The sequence below is a fragment of the Kogia breviceps genome, chromosome 2, assembly GCF_026419965.1.
Source record: "Kogia breviceps isolate mKogBre1 chromosome 2, mKogBre1 haplotype 1, whole genome shotgun sequence".
Taxonomy (NCBI): domain Eukaryota; kingdom Metazoa; phylum Chordata; class Mammalia; order Artiodactyla; family Physeteridae; genus Kogia; species Kogia breviceps.
Genome location: NC_081311.1, coordinates 201,511,952 through 201,539,484, shown reverse-complemented (window position 1 = coordinate 201,539,484; position 27,533 = coordinate 201,511,952). Strand labels below are relative to the sequence as shown.

General features: G+C 45.8%; 1 protein-coding gene across 8 annotated transcripts in view; it reads left to right on the top strand.

Moving 5' to 3' along the window:
* The window catches only part of HDLBP (high density lipoprotein binding protein), a 67,964-nt gene that overhangs the window by 8,961 nt on the left and 31,470 nt on the right, over nt 1–27,533 (top strand). For 4 of the 8 annotated variants that reach the window (XM_059053721.2, XM_067027371.1, XM_067027372.1 and 1 more), the window contains one exon: nt 6,155–6,227. The exons of 2 other annotated variants lie outside the window; for them this stretch is intronic. The gene's annotated coding sequence lies outside the window, so the exon portion shown is untranslated. Of the gene's footprint in view, nt 1–6,154; nt 6,228–22,951; nt 23,092–27,533 lie in introns of those variants that run through there. 2 more of the 8 variants (XM_059053722.2, XM_067027374.1) reach the window with 2 other exon arrangements.

Here is a 27,533-nt window from a genome sequence, read left to right as displayed (position 1 = left end):
GGTGGTGCAGCTTGGTACTATGGGGCTCACTGATGCTTGGGAAGCCAGGTGTCCTCCTTTCTGTTTTCTGTGCTGTCTCACCTTGATTGGCATGCTTCCTTCTCTAAGCTTCTAGCATGTTGTTTTGGGGCATGGGTTGAGCTGGCCTCGCTCTGCTGGCGGAGGGAGAACTCTGCGTAGCAGTTCCACTGCCCAGCTCTGTCCACGGGCAGGTACACTATTTTCCCAGCTTTGAGTCATCACGGCACCTACAGCTTCTAGACACAGTGCAGGCTGGACCAGTGCTACTCCTGTTGGTTTCTCTCTGGAGGAAGGAAATACCTTCGGCCAGAGGCATTCAGTGTGGAGCGTTCTCTCTGTTGCATAACCTGTTGTGCTCTTCCAGGGAAGTTCTGTGCACCACCCATTAGGCCTGTGCATCGCTTGGCCTGGGCGACTGGAGTTAAGTAGAAGGGGACTGGGAGGGAGGGCGCTGTGAGTCAGGAGTCTCTGACTAACGAGGGTCAGGCTCCAGGGGGCGTAGTGCCGAGCTCCCTGCCCCTCGTCATCCTGCAGACCTCTGGGTCATCCTGCAGACCTCTGGGCGGGTGGTTCCTGGGGGAGGGAAAGCAGTCTTCGTGCAGGTGCCTTGATAGCAACGGCCCGCGTGGCAACTGCTCTGGCCTCCTAGGAGGTTTCCATCAGGAGGCTCTGGAGAGAGCTGCGCTCCTGAGGAGGTTACCACAGCAGGCAGCCTTGGGGGAAATGGAAGCTGGTGAACATGCCCTGACCACCGGGCCCCTCAGGACTAGCAGAGGCCAGAGGGAAGGAGAAAGCAGTGCGGCTGTAGAGTTTGAAGAAATAATTTTTGAAAGGGTGTCGTGTATTTGGCATTTTTTGCGGTTTTTGAAATTCTGGTTGAGGTGAGTGACTTGCTGAGAACTGGCTCTGCCTCTCGGGGCTCCCTTCTCAGTATACAGGGTGTGGTTTCTGATTCCTTGATGTACAGAGTTGAAAGCTTTTCATCCTTGTTTTAACTCTTTTTCTTTAGAAATTAAAAAAGTAATAAAAGAGGAAAGGATGGCTCTATGTGATCTTTCCTGTCTTTCTGATGTATCATTCTGACAGCTATGAACCGTGTTAACTTTAACTTGGTGGTGTCCTGTAACTTATAAATAGAAGGCTTTGAGGTGTCTAGGTGGGACTTTAAATTCACTGACTCCCGGACGTAGGGTGTTAGGTGATGACAGGTCAGGTGTGAACAAAATCAAGGATGATGCATTATCCTAATCGGTTTTATTTTGTGTGTTACTGTTCATTTCACTTTTATGTGACATGCTTTCTAATTTTATTAATACTTAGCTCATTTATAAATACCTTTCAGATGGAATTACTGAATTATATTGACTGTTTTGACTTTTTCTCATAAGTGTAAGATTACTTAGGTGTTCTTATAGCACTGGCTTAAATCAGTGTGTGTGAGATCAATTTGAAGAATACAGTTTTCTTCTTTAGAAACAAGGCTTCTGTTCTGATACATTTGCTTTTGCTTGGAGCTGACTCTCCTGCCCCTGAGACCAAAGTGCTGTATTGCCTTTGTCGCCAGAGCAGTGAGCTCAGCAGTGCTGCCAGGCTGCCTGTTCCCAGGGCCCCTTGGCTCCTAAGCTCGTCCAGACCAGAGCCAGCTGCAGCCAGGTGACCCACCAGGCTTGCTGCTCTTTGGGGCCATCCCTTAATTTCACAGGTGCTGGAGATGATTGCTGTGTGCCCTTGAGATTGGGTTAAGTGTAGCTCTTTTCTGAAAGATTGGGCAGGGAGGAAACGATGGTGTTACTGGGAAAGGCAACACTCTCTTTTTGATCTTTGAAAACGGGTTGGCTTTCCTTTGACCCGTGAGACGTACCTTTGCTTTTGGAGCAGCGTGGCGTGACAGCCTCACCTTCTTGTCCTTGGTTGCTTGGGGCTTCAGAGATGCCGCTGAGCTGGAGAGAGTGTGGGTAAACCTCCAGCCCTTAATTTCTTCTGGATGGTTCCACACTGTGTGGGTACTGTTAGGACCAAATCTTCAAGGAAGAAATGGCATGTGAAGGAGTCAGTGGTGATCTGTGGGAATTTCTATCAAATCTCACAGGATTGTGTAGTAATTAAGTTTTTGGTGTCAGTTGGTATATGGCTTTATTGAAGGTGTATGATTTTGGTTTTAGCCTATTTAGAACTTACTGGATATGCATTAGAAGGCTTCTTATAGGACGATTTTAATTCACAAAGGTAGCTTTGCTTGTCTTGTTATCTCCTCACCCCAGTCCTGAAGTGGTAGGGGTATGTGAGGGTTTTTCTCTCTTTTTAAGCCGTTGTTGATCGAGTGGTCAGTCTCTTTGCCCAGCCTGAATATCGCTCCCCTCTCCTTGGGCCATGGTCCCTTACGTGGCATTGCTGGCTCCAGCTGCTGGTGTCTCTGAGGTTTGCTTCTTGCCCGGAGAACAGTCTGTGACTGGCGGCTAGCTCGTGCTCTGCTTCTGCCTGTGGTGTCTGAAAAGTTCTTGGAGCACCTCTGCTCCCCCGCAGGCCTCCTTCCTCCTCTGCAGGAGTCCTGCCGTGGACCCTGACGTCGTTTGGGGTGTGCTGCTCATAAAATTCTGCTTTTGGACTTCCCTGATGGTCCAGTGGTTAAGAGTGCACGCTTCCACTGCAGGGGGCACGGGTTTGATCCTTGGTTGGGAAAGTTCCACATGCTGCGGTGGGGTGGCAGATAGATAGATAAGTAAACAGATAAATAGATAGGTAAGTAAATAGATAAGTAAGTTAATAGATAAATAGACATTAATAGTTAAATAGGTAGTTAAATAAGTTAATCACAAATGAGAAAATTAAAAATAATTTTAAAAAATAAAATAAAAATCTGCTTTCATGAACTTTGAAAAAATAATGTGTAACAGGCTTTAGTATCATCACAATATTATAAAACTGAGGTAAAACTTTGTCATGCTCCATAAAATGTGAGTGAGAAGTGCACTGATGTAAATAGGTGAACTCATAGTCAGACATACATTATTAAACTTGGGTTTGACTTGGAGTTGGATGGTCAGTGTCATTTGCCACCCCCTCCTACCTCAATATGTTTATTTCCAAATTAAGGCGTTTATTTTTTCTAATTACAAAAGTAGTACTCTCCTCTTTTAAAAAAATGTTTTTTAACTCTCATACTTTAAGAGCAGTTTCAAGTATGGTACAAAACACTTTTTTCTGAACCACCTGCAAGTAACTTGGGGACATGAAACCTCATCACCCTTGGCTATTTCAGTGTGTTTCCTGCAAACAAGACGCTTAGTACAACCGCTCACACACATGAATACTTTGCTACTTTCAGACCAGTTCACGCTTCACCAGAAAGACCCAGTTCACAGCCCTGTGTTGACACTCCTTGTCAGGTCTCTAGTCTCTCTCCTACACTGGAGCATTTGCCCCATCTTACCTTGACTCTCCTCACCTTGACACTTGATGACCACAAGCAGTTAGTTTGCAGAGGGTCCCTGAGAGTGGGTTTGTCTGTTCCCTCCGATTTGATTCAGGTTTTGCATCTTCGGCTGGAATAGCACAGAAGGAGCGCTGGGCCCCTCTCTCGGCATTGTATCAGATGGCACGCAATTTCGATTTGTCCCGTTACCAGCGATGCTTGCTTGGCTCACTTGATGGAGGTGGTGTCTGCCAGGCTTCTCCACCGTGAGGTCTTTGTGATTGATAAGTATACTGTCGGGGGAGGTGCTTTTGAAACGAAGTATCTGTTCCTGTCAAACCTTCAGTCCACTCATTTCTGTCAGTGCAGGCTAAGAGGTTCCCGTTTGAGTCAGTTGGTTGTCGTCTTTTATCATCATTATTTATTTTGATGTTCATGTTTTCCCATGTTTGGCCAGTGGGAGCCCCTTAAAGCCAGCTGCTGTGTCCTGACTTGGATAAGTCCCCATCATTCATTTAATACTTCTTGCTTTCTGGTACAGCAAGGTACTCTGGGCTCTTCATGTACAATGCTTTCCTGCCCCAGACCTGAAATCGGCCTTTTCTTTGAGGAGGCCTGGTTCCATTTTTATGTTGCTACTCAGAGAAGCAGAATGTGGGCACCAGTTGGGCTGTTGTTGGGGTGTTAATGCACTCAGGCCCTCTTAGTGGACAGAGATGGAGTGTGTGTGGGCATGTGTGGGCGCGTACCTGTATTGTATACATGCACACACACAGATATACAGATGCCTCTGTATTTACAACACATGTTTGTTTTTACATCTCTGTATGTTGAAAGACACGAGTTCATTTCAGAACTTCGGTTTCTATCTAATACCACAGGGTTCGTTCCAGTCTCTTGCTTTCCGAATTGGTAGCTCCTTTTCCAACAGTGACAGTCCTAGGTGCCAGTGTCCCTAATATATTTACTTATTTGACTAGTCACCGTGTGTGTTCCCAGTCTCCTATTGCTGCCCCTCTGCTGCACAGGTGCCCTCTGCTCTCTTCCTCTCAATCAGCCTCTGATGCCCTCGGTATGTGGACACCTCCTTATGTGGAACTCATATCCCAGTTTCGCAAAGTAAAGTTCTGTGCACTATCTTTTTGCCCTTTCGAGGCTGTTACCTGAGCCGTTGCTTCATTGTTGGTGATGCCTGCTGTATGGTGTTGATGCGTCACTGTGTAGTTAGTTACCACTATCTCACAGGTGCACGGTTGTGTTTTTCCAGTTCTTTGCGTGTCACTATGCTTCTCTGAGCCTTCTTATACCTATTATACCTATGCCATCTGTGTTCTTGTGCAGGTACTTTCGGAGAGTAGCTTCTTTGGAGTGTTATCACTGAATTGGATTATGTGTATGTCGCTTATTTGTGGGGTTTTTAAAAATTAATTAATTTTATTTATTTTTGGCTGTGTTGGGTCTTCATTGCTGTGCGCCGGCTTTCTCTGGTTGCAGCAAGCAGGGGCTACTCTTCGTTGCATTGTGCAAGCTTCTCGCTGCGGTGGCTTCTCTTGTTGCAAAGCACAGCCTCTAGGTGGGCAGGCTTCAGTAGTTGTGGCTCTTGGGCTCAGTAGTTGTGGCTCATGGGCTCTAGAGCACAGGCTCAGTAGTTGTGGCACACAGGCTTAGTTGCTCCATGGCATGTGGGATCTTCCCGAACCAGGGCTCGAACCTGTGTCCCTTGCATTGGCAGGCGGATTCTTAACCACTTCATAGATCTCATAGTATAAGGGCAGAATGAAGATGAACACACCTGTTCATGGGTTTATGTGCCATATGTCTTAGTTTTCCATGAACTGTGTGTTGATAGGTCCTAGTCTATTCAGATGTTTCCCAACCAGAGAAAAACTCTGTTTGTGTCCTGACTTCTATATGATAGCCTTTACTATACAAAATTCTTAAGCTCTAATAGGGTCAAATGAGTCAATATCTTCCTTGATGATGTCTGCAGTCTGTATTATCAGTAGGCCTTTGCACCCTCAAATCGTAGGTTTTTCTCCCCAGTCTTAGAATTCCTCAAGGCTTGATTTTTTTATGGCCAGATCTCTAATCCAGCTGAAATTTATTTTGGCATATGGTGTGAGATAGGGCTCAACCTTTATATTTTTTCCAAAATGGATTGCAAATGGGCCCAGTTCTGTTTATTGCCTAGTCCATCCTTCCTTGCTGATTTGAAATGGCACTTGTTTCAAATGTTAAACTCATAGTTACACATGAGTTTGTTTCATTTGTCCTTTTTCTTTTTCCTTAGCAAAAACCACCAAGTACTAATTACTGTTGCTTTATGGTGTGCTTTACTTAACTTTAGGTTGAATGTTTTTTCTTTTTCCCAAATAACCTAGAAGAATTTTATTTTTAGGTGAATTTGGGAGTCTTTTTTACAGTGTATATATTGAAAAACAAAACCTACGGGGACGTTAAGTTTCCTAGGGCTGTGAAAATAAATTACCACAAATTTAGTAGTTTAAAACAACACCAATTTGTTCTCTCACAGTTCCGGAGCTAGAACTCTAAAATCTGGCAGGGCCACACGCCCTCTGGGGGCTTTAGGGGAGAAACTGTCCTTTGCCCCTTCCAGTTTCTGGTGGCTGCTCCCATTTTCTTCGGCTTGTGTGTTCCAGTGTCTGCCTCCACCTTCATATAAGCTTTCTCCTCTGTGTTGTCTCTTTGCCTCTCTTTCAGAATGACACTTGTAATGGACCCATCCAGATAATCCAGGGTAATCTTTAAGCACTTCTGGAAAGACTTTTTCCAGGTAAGGTAACATTTAAATTCCAAATATCAGGACCTGATATCTTCGGGTGGCCGTTGTTTAGCCTACCGCAGATGTTATTTGGCATTTCCTTGAGGGTGTAGATGAACTTGCGGGGGGCGGGAGCAGAAACAGACATCTGTGTGATGAGTGTCCTGGATGATGAAACTGCTCCGTGACTCAGGCATCTAGTGTGTGTGCTGTTTTGCTAACACTGAACTTCCCTTCAGTTTTCCTAGCTTTTCATTATAGTAGAGGGGTTTTCTAGACAGATGGTCATCTGCAAATAGTGGCATTTGTGTCTTAGCTTAATTGTTTCTCCTTAGGTTGCGTGTTTGACAGTCTTTGACCATAGTAGACGTCTTTGCTGTTTTGTTACTTACTTTAATAGGATAATTTTGGCTTTTCACTAATTGTGATACATTTTACTTCTGGGAAATACTCTTCGTATTGCCATTTCCTTCTATTCCTGCAGTTACGTTCCATAGGAAGCAAGGAATAGATGCTTGAATTTCATCCGTCAGATGGACGTTTTTTAAATGGCCATCTATCAGTCATGTATATATGTTTTTTTGTCCTCCTTTGAGCTATAAATGTGAGATGTATACATTACCTAATATTGAATCTTTACTGCATCCCTAGAACAGACCTACTTAGTCATGGTGTCTTATTCTCTAAATTTAGAGTGGATTTACTGGGCTGGTGTTTTGTTTAAAATTTTATATGTTTGTAAACTGGTTTGTAGTTGATAATCTCTTTTCTGTGCAGCACCCACTCATTGTTTTGGGGAGGCAAAGCAGTGCCCTAATTTTCCTCTGGGGAGCCACCCTTTTTACCATGTACAGGCCATGTGTTTGGTTGAAATGGCCCAGCTGCGTGGGTGGACCCTGATTGGCTGTAGCTAATAGACATATTCCATCCCCTTGGCCCCTTGACTATAGTTATTGGTCCTCTGATGGGCTCAGAACCCAACTGATGCCAGTGAGATACAAAAATAATTCATGGGGCAAAGAAGCTCCTACTTCCTTGGGAACTACCAGAAGATATAGTTACTGCCATTTATGACACTTCCTATTTCAATACCAGGCAAGGATAATATTATATCATTGTGCACCTGTATTCTTTGTGTGCTCTTTCCTTGTCTTTATCAGACTTGAAAGAGTTAATTGCTCTTTAATTGCTTTTTTCAGAGAAACTGATTTTGGTTTTGATTGACCACACCAGCTGTATTTTGTTAGTTTCTGTTTTCTGTTTCACCCGTTCTTCGTTTATTTATTCCATGTACTTTCTTTGATTTTCTCTTTCTATCTTGCTTTGAATGCTGATTAGCTCATTTATCTTCATTTCTTTTTATAATAAAATTTACAAGTTTGATTCATCCTCAGAGTACAGCTTTGGTAGCATCCTGTATGCCCTGATAAGTAGTGCTCTTTGATCTTTTTCTTTTTTTACACCTTTTTGTTCGGAAAACTTTCAAACATATCCCAAAATAGGAGAGAATATTGATATTTCATATACTTGTCACCCAACTTTAAGAGTTGTCAGCATTTTGCCATTTTATTTTATCTTTCCTTGCTTGTTCTGCACTTGTCATACTTTTAATTTTGAGTTTGAGTATTTTAAAGCAAATATCACATTTCATGTCACTTGTAAATACTTTAGCATGTATCTTCAGTAGATGAGGGCTTTAAAGAAATTTTACCTAGCAAAATTAACTATATTTTGTTAATATCATCCAGTATCTATTCTGTGTTCAGTTTTTTCCAAAGGTCATAAAATATGTCTTTACACTTGGTTTGTTTGAGCCAAAGAAAACCCAAAGAAAGTGTCCACACTGCATTAAAAACCTAAACAATTTTAAAATCTGTAACAATCCCTTTTCTTGTTTTCAAAAAAATGCCACTTGTTTATGAAAGCAACAGGGCCATTTGTGCTGTGGATTTTCCCACATTCTGCATTTGGTTGATTGTATTGTTGTGGTGGCGTGTGGTATATACCTCTGATCCTCATATTTTCTGTAAACTGGTAGCTAGGTTTAGATGCTTAATTGGTTTGGGGGTGGTTATTGGTTTGGGGTTTTTTGTTTGTTTTGGCAAAGCTGGTGTAGGGAGGGTGTCAAGAATACATCATAGATTGTGCTGTGTACTTCATATTGCATTATACCAGGAGGCATAATGTCTGGCTGTCTTTCTCTTCGTTATGTTACAAGTGATCAGTGAATGAAGTGTCCAAAGGCTGATTCTGTCCCTTATAAAGTTTTTTATCACCCAGTTATCTGAGGGGCTTAATAGCCATTTTGCTTATATTCACTGTTTCATTGGTGTGTTAGTTTCCTATTGCTGATGTAACAAATTACCACAAACTTGACTGAAACCAGTCTCACTGGGGTTAAGTCAAGATGTCAGCAGTGCTTCCTTCTGGAAGCTTTAGGGGAGAATCCATTTCTTGCTTTTCCCAGCTTCTTGAAGCTGCCTGCATTCCTTGCGGTCCTTTCCTCCATCTTTAAAGCACATGATTTTTTTTTTTTTTGGGTGGTACGCAGGCCTCTCACTGTTGTGGCCTCTTCCGTTGTGGAGTACAGGCTCCGATGCGCAGGCTCAGCGGCCATGGCTCACGGGCCCATCCGCTCCGCGGCACGTGGGATCTTCCCTTACCGGGGCACGAACCCGTGTCCCTTGCATCGGCAGGCGGACTCTCAACCACTGCGCCACCAGGGAAGCCCAAAGTACATGATTTTAAGGATACTTACTACATTTAGGTCCCACATGTATAATCCAAGATAATCTTCCCATCACAATATTCTTAACTTAATTCATTTGTAACATTCACAGGTTCCAGGGCTAAGTACCTGGATATCTTTGGGGGCTATGATTTAGCCTACACTTGGCAGTGGCAAAATGAGGATTTTTCTGGTTCTGTTTCTGCGTTTATTTGTTGGCATTTTTACATGAAGAAGGTTTCCCTGATCAATTCTGGTTACTCTAAAATACAGTTGCTCCTGAAGAGAAAGGAGAAATGATTTCTCTGCCTTATTCATATTTAGAATATGTTTGGACTAGCAACTTCCAAAGCAACAATGCATTTTTGTTGCTTCCCCCGCCCCCAGTATTATAAACTTGTAGATGTATGTAATTGTGTTTCAACCCATTGAAGCCAGTTTTTGATGCTTGTATGGTTCCCCCAAGTTGGCTTCTGTGTTCTGTGGACATGACCCCATTAGTCTGTGACTCCTTCCTTGCTCTTTGCCACAGCGAGATGTCCCATCTTGTGACCTGGACTCAGCCGTTTTTTCCCAGGAGCCTGGTTCCTTTTAGTGGGGATGGTGTCGATCGCCACCGTCTGTGCTCAGGGTGCCCGTTGCCACTGCGTTGCTTCTCGTAGCAGACAGGCCTGGGAACCGATCATGAGTATGGATATTTCCAATTCAAATGAAAATCTACATGGTTTTTGCTAATGCTGAAAATTGTTTTTTTTTTTTTTTTTTTTTTTTGGTGGTACGCGGGCCTCTCACCGCTGTGGCCTCTCCCGTTGCGGAGCACAGGCTCCGGACGCGCAGGCTCAGCGGCCATGGCTCACGGGCCCAGCTGCTCTGAGGCACGTGGGATCCTCCCGGACCGGGGCACGAACCCGTGTCCCCTGCCTCGGCAGGCGGACTCTCAACCACTGCGCCACCAGGGAAGCCCTGAAAATTGTTTTTTAATGATATTAACTTTATCCTACAACATAAAATATTTTTAGAATAATAGTAACTAATGTTATTACATTATATCCCACTTGGAATATGCTGTCAAGTTATTGTGTTTTAAAGTTATGTTTTTCTCTGATGCTTGCGCCACTGTTGTGACATTGTTATTTAGGTTCATTTCAATTTCTTTCAGTAAAAGTGTTAAAGAAGTATGGTAGACATACAGAGAACTATGCAAATCCTTAGTGAAAATTCGTTGAGCCATAAATGTTAACTGAACCCAACCATATAAACACCATTAAGACAGGGAAGCAGGACATGTTTGTTTTTAGAGTTTGTTCTTTGACTTGTGTGGTTCTAAAGGCAGGGCGACTCAGTGCTAGACTCAGAGGAGTTGGCGGCTATCCCTGTCCCTCCTCCCTTTGCTTCTCCCAGTGTTGCCTCCCATTGTTTCTTCTTGCAAACACGAGCAGACATAGGTACACTGGTGCTTCCGGCACTCTCTTGGAGTTAGGTAGCTTACTCTGCACCTCCTGCCTCCTTCGCCCTTTCTCACTAACCTCGTCCCTAGAGACCATGCGGAACAGTGCATGGAGATCTTGCTATGCATGCCTCTTATGCCGCCTGTTACTTTGTTGCATGGACATAGCATGGTTTATTCCGGCAGTCTCCTCCTTAGGGAATTTGTGGTTATTTCCAGACTTCATCAGCTTTTTATTTCTCACTTTTTCTGCTCTTGAATTTCCACAGTTCTTTCTTCACACAGTAGCTAGAGTTCATCCCAAGGGGGTGCTTGGTGTCTGCTTGGAGTTGGCCTCTGTGTGTTCACCTTAGTCTGGCGCCACCATGCTGATGAGGGCCCTGCTGCCCACCTGCTTCCCATCCTTGGATCCCTGTGGAGCCAGAGACAGGTTGTCTTTGTCTTCCTCGCCTCTTTGGTTGTTACCGGTTTTCTAGTAGGAGGGTTAACAGTTTTTTCTTGCCCTGTCCAGCCTTCTCTGTTGACAGATGAAACCTCTAAGGTCCTGCACCCCAGATGCTCTTACAGCGTGGTGGTCTATCCTGAGTCCTGGATCTCAGGTGTTTGACTCAGGACAGAGATTAAATATCTCTGCTTTGGTCTGTACCTTGTATTTTGTTTTGTTTTTGTTTAATGCTTAAATTTTTAAAAATATTTATTTATTTATTTATTTGGCTGTGCCGGGTCTTAGTTGTGGCACTCGGGGCATCTTCTTGTCGCGTGCGGGATCTTCATTGTGATGTGTGGGATCTTTAGTTGCAGCATGTGAACTCTTAGTTGAGGCATGCATGTGGGATCAAGTTCCCTGACCAGGTATCAAACCCGGGCCCCCTGCATTGGGGGCTTGGAGACTTAACCACTGGACCACCAGGGGAGTCCCTGTACATTGTACTTTGTATTACTGTGCCTTTATGTTGAATTAGTTCTTTGAGGGGTTGGGGACAGCTGTATCATTAAGGGTTTCTCGGAGGTCTTTAAATCCCAAAGTGAGGTTTACTCCCTGGAGTAGACTCAGAGAGATAGGACTGGAAGAGATGACGGAGTCCCATCTCCTCGTCTGACAAATGAGGAAACAGGTCAGTTGGAGAGGTGTGATGTGCCCAGTGTCACCAAGCAGATGGCGCTTGAGTGCCGGCGGAGGCTTAACACCCTGCAGAGGAGAAAGTCCGAAGACTTGATGTTTCTGATGTTTGTTTCTTCCTTTGTAGAAAAGCATTTCATTTCTATTTGGACAGGACTGGTTCTGATTCTTAAGTATCCACCCATAGCTTTAGCTAGCTTTGTATCCATTGCAAAGTTTTTTATAAACACGAGCTAAAAGCTCATTCTAGCTCAGGGAACTTTTCTATGTAAATTCTAGGAAGAAAAAAACACCTTTGAGTATATTGCCCTAGGTCAAACTTGGAATTATTTTGTTTCTTGTAGTTTAATTGTAGGACTGGGGGGGAGAGACAGCCAGAGAGAGCCCTTCTCCCTGGCGGTTCCATCCCCTTCTCTTCCCAGAAATGCCCTCCAGGTTGAGGCAGCAGGGGGCCTCCGAGCCTGTGTGTGGAGGCGCTGAGAGAAGCATGGTGTTCAGAGACCTCACGGATGCACTTCCCTAGAAGCAGTGGTTGGTTTCTTTAAGGACACAGAGACTTGTCGAGGCGGAGATCTAAGGAGCCATCTAATCCATATGGTCGCCCAGTGGGGTGCACGTCACTGGGTGGGAAGCGCTCTGCCTAGGTTTCCAGAGCGCGGTCCGGCGAGGTGTGCTTCCTCGGGGACCTTTGTCTTCGTGCTGAGGTGACAGGTGTCTGTACTCGTTCCTACTTGTGCTGTTGGCTGCTGGCAGAGCTCGGCCTTCTGTGCTGCCCTCCAGACACTTAGAGACAGCTCGCGGGCGCCTTCCGATTCCCAGGGGCTTTCACGGGTTAACGTAAAGCCTCACGCTCCACAAAGAAATGCACGGCGAAAAAGCTTACTTCAGACTTCTTGCTGGTAGCATGGTCTAATAAAACAGAGAAGAAAATCCGTGTGACTCAGGCTTCCACTCATTTATGGTGGCTAGTGCCGTGTAATAGCACCTCTGTTTCCCTCCAAGTGCAAGTATCTCTGTTGAAAAAGTGAGGCGCGTCATACAATACGCCTTCCCCCCGACACTCCCCATATATACTCTTGTGAACACTTAGCATACGTCCATCCATAATTTCTGTACCTGTTAAAACACACTTTCTTTGGTAAGTGGTATATGAAATATATGCTTTTATGTGTGTTCACCTACCAACTTAACAGTAAAATTGCTGACACTTCGAGTCAGTAAGTGCAGTCCCCCCTCCTTTACTCTGGCACTGATACTTCTCAGTACCCGACTCTGTGCTCCTATTCTTTCTCCTGTTCACAGAACTCTGTGTCCTCAGTGGCCTGAGTGTCCTTCCAGAGTTATTTGTGCATAGACAAACGTGTCTCTCTAACACCACGGGTTACGTATTGGTATAACATAGAGCCGCCCCTTTATTAACACGGACACTGGGTATGTGGTGTAGTTGGGGAAGTTTGCTCATTCACCAATCATTGGATGCCGGGCTGTGGGTACTTGAGTGTCTGCTGACTGTATCCTACATAATCTCTTCTTGCATAAACCAAGCTCATATAATACGTCATCTAGGACATTCACCGTCAGATCAAGAATTTAAGACACTTAATAAAGCAGTTAGAACACAGGATTCCTTGAGGGTTTTAAGATTTTTTTTCACCTGGCATTTTTCTTTAAAGCAAACTGGCTTTGTTGAGAATTTCAATGTGGTAAACTTAGTGTTCACAGAAACATTTCTCTTCACTTTTATTTCCTTATTTTAAAAATTAATTAATTTATTTATTTTTGGCTGCGTTGGGTCTTAGTTGCTGCACGGGCTTTCTCTTGTTGGCGTTGAGCTGGGGCTACTCTTCATTGGGGTGCATGGGCTTCTCATTGTGGTGGCCTCTCGTGGCAGAGCACGGGCTCTAGGCGAGCGGGCTTCAGTAGTCGTGGCTCGCGAGCTGTAGAGCACAGGCTCAGTAGTTGTGGCGCACGGGCTTAGTTGCTCTGCGGCATGTGGGACCTTCTCAGACCAGGGATTGAATCCTTGTCCCGTGCACTGGCAGGCGGATTCTTAACCACTGTGCCACCAGGGAAGCCCAAAATTTGTATTTTAAATTACAGTGTGTAATCAGATTGCTCCTCAGAAAGGTCATTCAGTTATTATTCTTCCAGCCACACCAGTATGCTCACACCGTTTGTCCTCATACTTTATTTTTGCCAATTTGAGAGGTGAAATGTAGAGTCTCGTCCTACCTTCAAATCTATTTCTTTTGTACAAATTAAATGTTTCCTGCATTTCCGTGGAAGATTTTTGTATCTTTTGCCTTTTTGTTTTTTAATGGGTTGTTAGAGTGCTTGGAAATACTGTAAACGACACTTGGCCACTTCTTTCTCAGATCTTTGAGACTATAACCTCTACCATGTGCCCCTGGGTGTTTGTGGTAGAGGAGATACTTTCGTGACTAAGACAAGTACCCATTTTGTATTTTTTCCCCTACTCTAAATTTATTCATTATAAACAGGAGATTTATAAAAAATGACTTGAGATTTTCTTCTTTTAAGACTGTTTTATAAAGTTTATTAATAAGAACTTTTCGTTGGGTTACATTCCTTTCTGCTTTGATTTGGAAAACCGACTACAGCACTGCTGTTCAATAAGAGCTACATGTATAATTTAAAATTTTCTAGTTTCCATCTTAAAGATGTAAAAAGAAACAAGTGAAATTTAAGTTTGATAATATATTGTTTAACCTAATCCAAGATATTATTTCCACATGTAATCAACATAAACTCATTAATAAGATGTTTTACATTGTGTTTGTTGTACTAAGTCTTCAAAACCCATGTGTATTTTAGCCTTACAGTCTATATCAGTTCTAACTAGCCACGTCTCGACTGTCCATAGACACACATCACCAGGACATATTGGCCAGCATGGCTCTAATAGGGTGGTTTCATTTCATTTCTGTGGAAATCCATTCACTTACTCTTTTGAACCTAACCTTTGTCCCATCTGCTTTTTAAAAAGAGCTATAAGGTGTATTTATCTGACACTTGTTCTTGATTTAGGCTCTAAATAAATATTATTCTTTACTCATCGGTGAGAAGATATTGCTGATTATTTCAGTATTTGTAAAATTAACGTGCTAGAGTATTATGTTAAATGTATTCATTTAGTGGAACGTGGTGATGTGTTTGTTCATTTAGTGGAATTAAACACTAATATCCCCAAACAGTGGGATACCTACTATAGAGCAGATTATCTTCCTTGATCTTTTTAACCATTTACAAAGGCCTCAGAAGTTGATAGAGGTGGGAAATGTAGAAAGTCAGAGCATAAACAACCAGCCAGGGTGACCCAGGTAGTATCTGGCAAGATTCTGAACGTAGGTGTCCTGACAGCAGGTGTGGTGTTAATTACACAGTCTCTTCTAACTAGAGACACCTGTCACAACTTAGCTAAAACTTAGTTGTTGCCTATTTTCACATTACGGAGAAATACATGTCATTGAAGAAAATTCTAAGTTACCCTTTCTGTCACTTCCTAAAAAGAAGTGACACTGTAGAATTAGTGGAGAAAGAATAAAGCCAGGTAAAGGAAAACATGGACCACAGCTATTTGTTTCTCTCTCATCTGAACTTGTACTACTATATTTGGGGGGAACAAAGCTGCTGAGTTGAACATATATATGGTAATAAACACTGTCTCTGAGCCAAAGAAAGGAACCTAGTTTTTAGGTGTTCAGTATTAGAATGCACTACCAGTCAACTTGGGTCAACACTACAATTTATATTTATAGCTACATATAAATAAGCTTAATCACAGGAGGAGTTTGCTAGTATATTTCAGCTATCAAGAAGGATGAAGGCATACTCTTTGCCCATTCCTGAACACCACACTCAGTGTGGGAGCGCAAAGTGCGCGGCACCCCCGTTCCTTACCACCAGTCTCCCACAGGGTGGCAGGGCTGCTGAGGGAGAATCAGACCTGAGCGCTCCCACAGCCCCAGCGATGCCCCCGGCCCCCTGCTCTTCCTGACCCCCATCAACGTGACCCCGCTTGGAGGGGTTCCTGTCAGGTAGGTAGGTAAAGCATCGAGGGTAAGTAGCCTAGGGTACACACCTCAGTTTGTCTGTCCATGTTCGTCTGTTGACAGGTTGTTTACAGTTGTTGGCTGTGGTGTGGTTCTTGTATACGATTCTCTCACTCGTGTGGGAGAGCTTTCTCCTGTAGTAAATATAGCTAGAAGTGAGTTGTTTCGCTCACAGTATTTGCATCTCAAGGCTTAATTGGCCTTGTGAGTGGTGTGAGGTAAGGACTTAGGTTTTTCTCATGTAAATAATCAGTTTTCCCGAGGCATTCATTGTGTAGTCCAAGCACGAGGTCACCTCTAGTGAAAGTCTGTCTGTTTTGTTCACATCTGGGCTTTCTCACCTGCTCCATTGTCCTCTGCCCCTGCGCCTGCGGGAGCACACACTGCCTGGATGACTGCAGCTGAAAAGCTTGGACTGGGGAGGCACATCCTCCCACCTTGTTTTCCTCAGAGGTGTCTGTGGCCCTTGATCTTCTGTATAAAACTTGTTGTATACATATCAATTATATATTAAATATTTTGTATAGATGTATATAGAAATATTGTATAAATGAAAATTGTATAAAATCTGGTCATAAAATTATACACACAAATGCATGTGCATGCCTCTCTTGGGATTTAAGTTGCATTTGCATTGAATTTCTAGTCTAAGAGAATTGCAGTCTGTATGATTAAGTCTTCCTATATAGGTGAACATGGCATTTCTCCATTTATTTTGGTCTTTTCTGTGTTTTGACAAACGTTTTTACAATACTCTCCATAAATTCTACTTTCCCATTGGATTTATTTCTAATAGTTGCTGGTGTTCTGGAACATAATTGATTTTGCGCGCTGGTCTTGTTTCCAAAAAACTTATGAACTCTTTAATTAGTTCTAATAGTGTAATTATGGATTCTCCTGGATCTTGTACTTGGACAGTTATATTGTCTGTGAGCGCTGGCAGTTTTGTTTCCAATCCTCATACCTTCCTTTTCCCTGCCTTACTGCCCTGGTTAGAATCTCTAGTGTAGGTTTCAGTAGAAAATGCTCAGTGCCGCCTGCCTTCCTCATGGTCCCAGTATGAATGCCTCTAATGAGGACTCTTGGTAGGTGCCCATCATCGAGTTTGGGAGTGTGTCCTTGTATTCCTGTTTTATCAGGAATGGGTACATTATATCAGATTCTTCATTTGAATGTTTTTTGAGATGATCAAATCATCTTGCTCCAGTGCTAATAATGTGGAGAGTTACTTTATTTTTCTGATATTGTACCACCTTGTATAACTGGATTAAACTTGACTTTATCATTACATATTACATATTTGTTTTTACATCTCTGGATCAGTTTGCTAGATTATTTTAGGCTTTTGCTTTTAAGTACCTAGATGAAACTCACATATTCTTTTCTCCTGCTACCCTTGTCTGGGAGGTATTAAATTTCCCTGGCGTTAAGTGAGTTGGGAAGACAATCTCTTGGGGCTTCCTTACAAAACCATCTGGGCCTGCCTTTTTGTTGTGATTTTTATATTTGTTTCTTCAAATATTGGAGAGTGTTGGTTATTTAAACTTTCCATTTCTAACAGACTCAGTTTGGGTAACTTACTTTTCTAGAAATTGCCTATTTCATCTAAGTTTTTGATAATACTTTTCTCTTTTTTCTTGTATGATGTTTCAAAGTCTCTATTTTAGTTATAGTTTTTGACCCGCTTTGAATTCTTAGTATTGCCTATTTTTACCTATTCTCGTTTTTTCATTGATCATTTTTGTCAGAGATCTAACTAGTCTTTTTAGATTTAGCTCAGTTTATTTTCTGTGGTATATGTGTTTTGCTTCATTGATTTCTTATCTTTATTTCTGTTTTCTTTAGTTTTATTCTGTGGTTTTTCGGATTTTACAAGGGGTGACTAGCTAACTTTTACGTTTTACTCTTCACTAATATGATGGCTAAGATTATGATTTGTCTCAAGTAATACTCTGGCTTCATTCCACATGTTTGGATATATAACTGCTTTATTCTAAATATTTTCAGATTTCTTCTTTGACCCATGAGTTATTTGGGAGCAAGTTTTAAACTTTCCAGGATTTTTAAAATTTTAACTTGACTTCTAATTAATTGTGTTATGATCACAGAATGTTTATTAATTTTTTGCCATTTGTTGGGAAAAAATTTGGGGGGGCCTTAGCTCTTGACCAATTTTTGTAAAAGTTCAATGTATACTTGAAAAGAATGTGCTTTCTAATCATTGGGCAAAGGATTATATAAGTCCAATAAACTAGGTTTTAATTGCATTGCTTTAATATTCTGTGCTTTTTTTTTTTTTTTTTTTTTTTTTTGGCGGTACGCGGGCTTCTCACAGTTGTGGCCTCTCCCGCTGCGGAGCACAGGCTCCGGACGCGCAGGCTCAGCAGCCATGGCTAACGGGCCCAACCACTCCGCGGCCTGTGGGATACTCCCGGACCGGGGCACGAACCCGTGTCCCCTGCATCGGCAGGCGGACTCTCAACCACTGCGCCATCAGGGAAGCCCTCTGTGCATTTTTAATCTCCATAATCTATGTTACCAAGAGTTGAGTCAGTCTTCCCCTGTAATCTTGGCTATATCAATTTCTAGTAACCTTCAGTTTTTATTTATACATTTTGTAGCTACGTTATTTAGATACTGTACATACATGATCAGAGTTGATTGAATTTTTTATTCTTGACCTTCTTTGTTCTTAATAATGCTTCTTATCCAGCAGTCTATTTTATCGGAAAATAATATAGATAGCCCAGCTTTAATTTGGTTAGTAGTTGTCTGGAGTACTTTTTCTATCCCTTTACTTTCAATGTCTATGTCCTCATGGTTTGGGATTCTTAAATAGCCTATAGCTGGATTTTGTAACTGGCTAGTTAGTGTATTAACATTAGATTATTGCCACATTTGGATTCATTTCTTCCATTGTATTTTATTTATTTATTTATTTTTGGCTGTGTTGGGTCTTTATTTCTGTGCAAGGGCTTTCTCCAGTTGCGGCGAGCTGGGGCTGCTCTTCATCGCGATGCGCGGGCCCCTCACTGTCGCGGCTTCTCCCGTTGCGGAGCACAGGCTCCAGACGCGCAGGCTCGGTAGCTGTGGCTCACGGGCCTAGCCGCTCCGCGGCATGTGGGATCCTCCCAGACCAGGGCTCGAACCCGTGTCCCCTGCATTGACAGACGGATTCTCAACCACTGCACCACCAGGGAATCCCCCTCTTCCATTGTATTTTGTGTTTTATTTGTCTTTTAAATTGCTTCTCTTTTACTTCTCTTGCTTTCTATTTTTTTTCTCTTTTATTTAATAATTGGTAATACAAAATAACATAACAAATAAGTAATAATGTATATTAAATAAGATAAAGAATTCTAGGGCTTACCTGGTGGTGCATTGTTTAAGATCCATTGGGAAGATCCCACATGCTGCGGAGCAACTAAGCCTGCATGCCACAGCTACTGAAACCCACGTGCCACAACTACTGAAGCCTGCGTGCCTAGAGCCCGTGCTCCGCAACAAGAGAACCCACTGCAATGAGGAGCCTGTGCACTGCAACGAAGAGTAGCCCCTGCTCGCCGCAACTGAAGAAAGCCTGTGCACAGCAATGAAGACCCGATGTAGCCAAAAATAAATAAATAAATGTATTTTTTGAAAAAAAAAAAAAAGATAAATAATTCTAAATTGACAGTTAACTTCCTTCAGCGTAATTTATAGGTGTTATTTCATTGTCCTCTGGTAGGCATTGTGCTGTGACATGGTCTGCCCTCAGTCTCATGGTATTCCTTTATAGGTAATCTGTCTTTACTCTCTAGTTGCTTTTAAGGTCTACTCTTGTCTTGGTCGTTTTTGAGGTTTCACTGTTCTACACCAAAACGCAGATTAAATTATCCACCTGACCACCTGTTCTGTCTCTTTTAAGGAGGGGAGGGAAATGTAATATCTTTACATTCTAAAATTTTCTCCATTATTTTTCCAATATTTCTTCTCTGTCCTTTTTTTTTTTTCTTTTTAATATTTATTTGTTTGGCTGCGCTGGGTCTTAGTTGCAGTACGCAGGATCTTTTAGTTGCAGCACGTGAACTCTTAGTTGTGGCATGCGTGCAGGATCTAGTTCCCTAACCAGGGATCAAACCCAGGCCCCCTGCATTGGGAGCATGGAGTCTTAGCCACTGGACCACCAGGGAAGTAAGTCCCTCTTCTCTATTCTTTGTATTTGCCTCCAGTGGACTGCCTATTAGACATGTGTTGGACTTCCTCATCCTTGTATCTGAGGTTCTTAACCTCTCTAATTTGTTCCATCTCTTGATTTTTTTTTAAATTGTAAACTTTATGTCTTCTGTCTCTAGTCGCTTTGTTTTTTTTTAATAGCCTCTGATAGTTCTGTCACCTGGAGTTCTTAAGTCTAATCGTCTTTCAGTCTTAGTTTTTGAACTTTGGACTTTAAGCTTCTCTACAGTGTTGGTAGATCTGTGGGTGTCCTTGGCAGCCTGGTGTGAGGTTCATTCCCTTCCAGGTGGGGTTGCTTTCTGTTTTGTTAATTTCTAGGTTGGGGCTGGGCCTTGGACAAATGGGGCTGTAGGAATTTGAGCCCTAACCCTTTATTGAAACTCAATTAAACTAGTGCATGGTTGCTAGTGCTCGAGAGGGGTTTCCATCTCCCAGCACTGGCCAGTGCGGAAGCGGCCTGTAGTCTCGCTATGCTAGTGGGCCAGAACCTACCATCTGTTGAGGGTTAGTTTTGGGGGGGATCGTGGCTTTAAGTGTGTGTGGGGGATATCTCTGTTCTAACCTTTTACCTTGAGGAGCCCCAAAGCTTCTCCCCTGTTCCCTTGAACACTGAAAACCCAAATGTCACATACTGATGTTCACCTTTTGAGGCAGCCATAAGGGGTTTGCACATTATCTTGTATGAATATTGCTTGACTCAGATATCTCAAAATTTGCCTCTGCAGACTGTTAGTTTCAATGTAGTAAAGCTTGCTGGGAAGGAAAGCCGGTTGTAACTATCAGCACAAAAGCATCCTGAGATGGTTTGTAGCACAAATTTAACACTTGATTTTATAATATCTTTTGTTAATTATGTGTTGTTGTTGTTTTACAGTTTTTTTTAAAAATTATTTATTTTTGGCTGCATTGGGTCTTAGTTGTGGTGCGATGGCTTCTCTTGTCGCGGAGCACGGGCTCTAGGCGTGCGGGCTTCACTAGTTGCAGTGCGCGGGCTCAGTAGTTGTGGCGCACGGGCTTAATTGCTCCACAGCATGTGGGATCTTCCCGGACCAGGGCTCGAACCTGTGTCCCCTGCATTGGCAGGCAGATTCTTAACCACTGTGCCACCAGGGAAGCCCTGATTATATGTTTTTAACCATCTCTCTCTCTCTCTTTTTTTTTTTTTTTTTTTTTTGCGGTATGCGGGCCTCTCACCTCCGCGGCCTCTCCCGCTACGGGGCACAGGCTCCGGACACGCAGGCCCAGCGGCCATGGCTCACGGGCCCAGCCGCTCCACGGCATGTGGGATCCTCCCGGACCGGGGCATGAACCCGTGTCCCCTGCATCGACAGGCAGGCTCCCAACCACCGCACCACCAAGGAAGCCCTAACCATCTCTTTTAAGGCGTCCTGTGCACCAGGTACTCTGTGAGCTTCTCCTATGGTGACTTCCTAGCTTCCTTGGAAGTTCCTTGACGGTGGACCTGCCTACTCTTTCTGAATCCCTCCCCTCTTCCTCCCTTCTCAGACCCCTCTGTGGTGCTGAGCCCTCAGAAACAAAAAATAACAAAACGCATTTGTCAGAGTTGCTGGTTGGTTAATCCGCATGGAAAGACTACCTCCAAACTGCAGTGATAACATAGGAAGGGGTGCTTACAGAGATTCTTCCAGGTCTCAGGAGGTGCCACCTGCCCAGGTACCATCCTGGTGACTTAAGGTACAACTTTGATGACAGTGTCCTCAGCTCCATGGTTTCTTCCCCCAGTGATGTCATGAAGTGCTGTCGTATTCTGTCAGCTGTGATGGGCTTCTCCCCAGCCTTCACCTTGTACATACAGTTAGTTGCCTCCTTGACATCCCCACTTGGCCATCCAGTGGGCATGTCAGACGGCGTATCCGAGTTTTTGCATCACACTTCCGCTTACCAATCTAGGCTTCCTTCAGTCTCTCCATCTCAGTGAGGGCCGCTAGGAACCTCCCTGCCGTTCTTTTTTTAAATGTTTGTTTATTTATTCTTATTAGTCTCCCTGCTGTTCTTGACTTCTGTCATTCCCCGTGTCCAGTTAATAAGAAACTTCTGGTGCTACTGTCGGAATCTGTCCACCTGGTGCATCTGCCATTGCCAACCACAATGGAAAGCCATTGTCACCTGTAGACAGAACAAGTGCTGTGGCCCTGCCCCGCCCCCCTCTCCATTGTGTACATACTTTGACAGTGTCCCACTGAAAGGAATACCCTGGTCCTGCCTTCTCCCCCTCAACTGCCCCCCCACCCCCCACCCAGCTTCCCATCATCCTGAGCAACACGTGTATCATGGCCGCAGGTGAGCTGACCTGGCCCTGGGGGTCCTCTCTACCCTGACCTCGCCTTCCCAGCTCCTGCCGCGGCCCTGGCTCATGCCCTGTCCCCAGGGTGTGGTGCACTCCTGTATGTCATGTAGGATTCTACTCATGGGCTGCTTCATCAGAGGTGCAAATCCCTCCACTAGGCCTGTACCCTTATAAAAAAAAAAAAAAAGAAAGAAACTGAGGCCGTTGTCACATATGACACGAGGAATGCAGACCTGGTTTGTCGTTCTCACCCACCAGGGTGGACGCCCCCTGAGGGCAGGGGCTCTGTTCTCCTCTTATTTGTTTCGGCTGTGAGGGTGGAGACACAGCTGTAGGAGTGGAGTCCTTAAAAGAGGGGTCTACAATTTTTAAGGGAATTAAACTGGTAGCCAAGGAGTAGAGTACGGATATGTTATAGACGTGAAGGACGCAAGGAGCTGAACCACAGGCGAGTGCGCCAGTGAAAATCTGTGCTCCGCACTCTGGGGGCATGGGATGTGTTTCCATGCGAGTTCATTAGGCCAGCTTGTCCAGCTATTGGAAGGTGTAGATGGTTGGGGCCAGCAGTTAATTTCCTTTGTGCTGTACCTCGAGGTGTCTTGTTTCTTTTTGGGGTGGGGAGGCGGTATTGGGGACCTTAATGCTAGAGCTGCAGTCCCTCCCGCCTTTGCTTTATGAAGGTGGAGACTGATTTCCCAACTCCCCGACACCCCCCACCCCCCCCAGTAAAAGGCTCCCGAGCCCCCGGGGAGTTGGGTGCTGTAGGAGCAGCAGGCGGGCGGGGGCGCGGCGTTGGCCGGCCGGCGGGCGGGGCGGCCGTGGTCTGACGTGTCCGGGCGGGATTGGAGCCGCCGCCCTATATAGCCGCGGGGGCCCGGGCACCGGCCTGGAGGGAGCCAGCCTAGAGGGAGCGAGCGAGCATAGGTCTCGACTTCTTCCGCGGCGAGCGGACAGACGACGGACGGACAGACGGGCGCACCGCGGGGTGAGCAGGCCGGGGCGGGCGGCGCGGGCCGGGGTGCCGGGCGGGGGGCGGCGCGGGGAAGTTGGGGCGCCGGGTTGCCGACGTGGAGCCCCGGGCGGGGGTGGGGGCCGGGGCCGCCTTTTGCCCCAGCGCCCCGAAGCCGATACCCTCCAGCCAGCACAGCTCCCTCCCCGCCGCGGGCGCCCCCCTGACCGGTCGGGGGTGGGGGGGCGGCTACGTGTCACCACTGCGCATGGGCCGCGGCGCTGGCACGGGAAGAGTGAGAAACTTTCCCGAGTCCCGCGGCGCCGGCTCTGCGCTGGCCCACCGCCCCGCCGAGCAGCCCCCAAACCCCAGTCCGGGTCCCGCTCCCTCCGCGCGCCCGCCGCTGGGGGTGGGGGGCCCGACCTGGGCCCAGGTCGGTGACGTTGGCGGCCGAGCCCTGCCCCCTCCCCCCCTCCTGCTCCGGCAGGGGCGCCCCTCCCCCCAGCTCGGCCGGCTGGAGGGGGCAGGGGCAGGGGCCTGTCCCGCAGGGCATCCTCGGCGGTGGGGCCGGACGGGACGGCGGCACGGGGCTCGGGCAGGCCGGGCCTCACCTCCACTTGCTGCCGCCTGCGTGGTCGGCCGGGCCCTGCTGCCCTTCTCGGGGCTGGAGCGCAACTTGGATGTGCCCCAGGGTCCGCGGACGAAAAATGCATTACGGAAAAGTACCGAATTTGGATGAAAGGCGGGGAGGCCCAGCGCGTTGCTGCCCCTTTAAGCCTTTCCCCGCCCGCGGGCTCGCGTGGCCTGTGGGAGGGCCTTGCTGAGGTGGCATCTGCGAAAGTTCCTCCTGCAGGATGGGTGCCGACTTCCAGAACTTGGTGAAACGCACAAATGCCCGCCTTCTACTCCCAGCCGTGTAGACCTTGTGCGGATGGCCTTATATTTATGCTTTGTGATCTCGCAGCCATGGGGATTTTATGTTCGTATTCTCAATTGGTTTGTGGGTCTTGAGAAGGACTTTGAAATTTTTTTTCCTTACAAGCTTGCTGTGGGGATAAAAGTAAATAATTTCAACTCTGGAAGAAGAGGACAGAGGTCCTGGGTTTCCTGGTGGTTTTTTGATACCCTCCATACTCAGTCCTGTCTAGTAGGTAAACAAAGCACTGAGATCTCATTAGTTGGCTGAGATAAAATTCTTCCTGGACTACTACTCATGAGTTCTCTTTGCTAAAGACCTTTTTTTTTGAATATGTAATTGGCAAAACATTACAAGGGAATCAGCTTATATTTCCTTGTTTACAGGCAAAGAAGTAAAATTCTTCATTTAATCTGTTGTACATTTCTTAGGACCGAGCTTCAGATGTAATCCACATATGCTGTGACTTCACCTGGGGACCCTGGTGCATAACCGTCCATCCTTGTGGGAGGGCCCCCCCCCCCGCCGCTTCACCCCACCCTGGGGAGGCGGGGAGTAGGAGAGAAGAGTCTTTGCTTCTGTCTAGCCTTCTTCCTTTGGTTCTAGTTCTTTCTTACATAGTTGTATTTTGAAATGTGGTTTTTTTTTTTTACTGTGGGTATTTATACTCTGAGAAACAAGACTTAAAGTCCAGGTTGAGAATAGTTTGAGATTTGTATTGGGTGGATCTGAATGCTGCTTGCATGGAAAGTAGTTGAGAGCAACCAAAATGATGAAGGGACTAGGGCATCTTGGGAATCACTGAAGGGGGCTGGAGAATGGGCTGAATCCACGTACCTGCAGGAGTCTTGTAGGAAAGATGGACTTGTTCTCTGTGGCAGGAAGGGGGAAAAAGGAGCAGATCCGGCACGGCCTCAAGCCACCTGTCCTGACAGCTACACAGAGATGGAGAAGCGTCAGAGCCCGGGCCCCCAGGGAAGGCTGTGTGGCTCCTGTCCCCCGGGTTATTCAGAGAGTGGGACAGAGTCGTCGCTGAGGTCCCTTTCGGTCCTGATTTGAGCAGCTGTATCCAACTAAGGGAGGAGCTGCGATAGCAAAGGTTTGGTCTCTGCTTCTCAGGAGGAGGCCTGGCTGAGGTCTCCTGGGACTGATGGCCAGTAGGGAAGCCGGGGTAGGGAGCGCACACGCCTGGACGGCCGTGAGGTTGTTGGAAGATCTCCGAGGGGTGGGTGTAGCTGTGGGGGACTGGAGGCAGGGGGACAGTCGGGCTGGGGGCACTGGAGGAGGACTGGTGCTGGCCTTTTATAAGGTCTGCCCCAGCGCCTCAGGTCTGCACTTATACATGGATCAGCAGATCGGTTTTAAAATGGATTCTTTAAAGACAGGAGTTTGAGAAGTTTATGAGAAAAACAACACCCTCATTTGATCATATCATGCCCTAGATGTTCACCTGTGGCTTGCTGTGATCCATTCATTCCCAGCTGGGACAAACTGCCATTTGAAATCTGGAAACTAGAGACCAGTGTGTCCTGTCAAACCAGCCTGGAGTCTTCTGTAGGTCCACCCCTCTGCCCTTAGCTGCCTGAGGGCCTGTGCACACATGGGGGCGTTAGAGGCTCTGCCGGGTTCTTCCTCCCAGACTCGGTAGGTTCTAGGTTCAGCTGTACTGAATGAAGCCCCTTTCTTGAGCCAGTGAGGAAAGCAGGGCTTAGGAGAAAGGCTCACCGGAACTGACTCGTGCAGCGTGTGGGAGCTCGCTCAGAAGGGAGCCTCAGGAGCTTTTCCCCTCTTGTGTGTGATGCCAGGTGCAGGGTGGGGGCTTCTCGTCAGAAAGCTGTGGCTGGAGCGGATATGGACAGTGGCTTCACTGCGCGGGCTTACCTTGTAGCTGTCACCGGGCAACTGAAGACTTGCCTGTCCAGGAAAGCAAGAGGACTGGTCGGTTAGGAGCATAGAGAAGAGGGTGTGGGTGTCATGGTGATCACGTGGGTTATTGCAGTTTCTTAGAGGGTGGGTGTCAGTGGGTTTTGAGCACCTGGCGTGGGAGGCTGTTCAGGTCGCAGGTCAGCAGTCAAGAGCTGCCAGGAGAGCAAGGCAGACGCCTGGGTCCTGGCTTCCTGTTGGTGCTTTGACCTGCAGCACCACCTTCCTGTTCCTAGACGGGCTAAGTGTGGGCCCCCTGGACACTGGGAATCCCAAGGCAGGCTCACCTTTTCCACCCCGTCAGGACCCATGCGTGGATGTGCTACTCTGACAGTTTGGTTGAATGGAAAGGGTTTCTTTCTTCCTTGCCTTAGTCACTGAGACTTGCGATTAGAATTTGTTGGAGGCAAATTCTTAAATAAAATAGTCTCGTTCAGTTTGTCTCCACCTTTTCCACTTGGGTCTCAGGTGCCTTTGTGTGTTTGGTGGGACTGGGGCCCCAGAGAGGGTCTGGCCTCTGGCTCACAGTACTTCCCCCATGTGACTCAAGCCCCTACATTGAGAGATTTGTTTTTGTTTTTGTTTTTAATACCACTGGTTCATGTCCCCAGCTGGGACATTTGAGACCCCACTGAGGCACCCCTGACTGCCATGAACCTTCTTCCTAGCTCCTGAACCACACTTGGTATTATGGGCAAGAATTTGGGGGTGTTACTCTCCAGTTAGGTAAGGTATTCTTGTTACTGTTGGGAATTCTCCCGTTTTAGCCCATGCCTCACCACTGTTGTAATGTCTCCCTTATCAAGCGCATGTGGTGGTTTGCGTAAAGTGGCTGATAACCTACCTGGCAGCCTCACTAGCCTGAAGTCCCCCAAGGCAAGGTGACCCACCCCTCTTTCTTGGTCCTCCCAGGATGGCCTTTGAAGGTTCTTCCCAGCCCTGCTATTTTTTATGGCCTGGTTTCTAAATCCCCAGTGGATTAGAAGGGACCGAAGAATTTTTATAGGATAACAGCAAGAAGAACAAAGTAACTACAAAATATACAGGGAACTCTTAAAGACAGTAGCCCTCAGTCACCCTAAAAAGCTCTGGAGCCCCCAAGGTCTACAGTCTGTTCTAGATCATGACACAGTGTTGCAGGACCTTTTTTCTTCTGGCTCAGCATAGATTAATAACAGGAATACAGGAAAAATTACTCAGCCACGCAGCAGAACAAACATGAGTTTTGTGAGAATTTTACTTCAAAATGGTTACATGTAAAAGGGATACACTTATGAGATTCCCTTGGGTCCCTGGAAAAGTTGCCCTCTAGAAGTTCCAGATAGTTCAAGTTTTACTGTAATATGTTTATTTGAAGCTAATGGCCTAGGGACTTCCTTGGTGGCGCAGTGGTTAAGAATCTGCCTGCCAGTGCAGGGGACACGGGTTCAAGCCCTGTTCTGGGAAGATCCTACATGCTGTGGAGGAACCGAGCCCGTGCGCCACAACCAGTGAGCCTGCACTCCAGAGCCTGTGAGCCACAACTACCGAGCTTGTGCGCCTAGAGCCTGTGCTCCACACAGAAGCCACCACGATGAGAAGCCCACGCACAGCAACAAAGACCCAATGCAACCAAAAATAAATAATAAATTAATTTTTA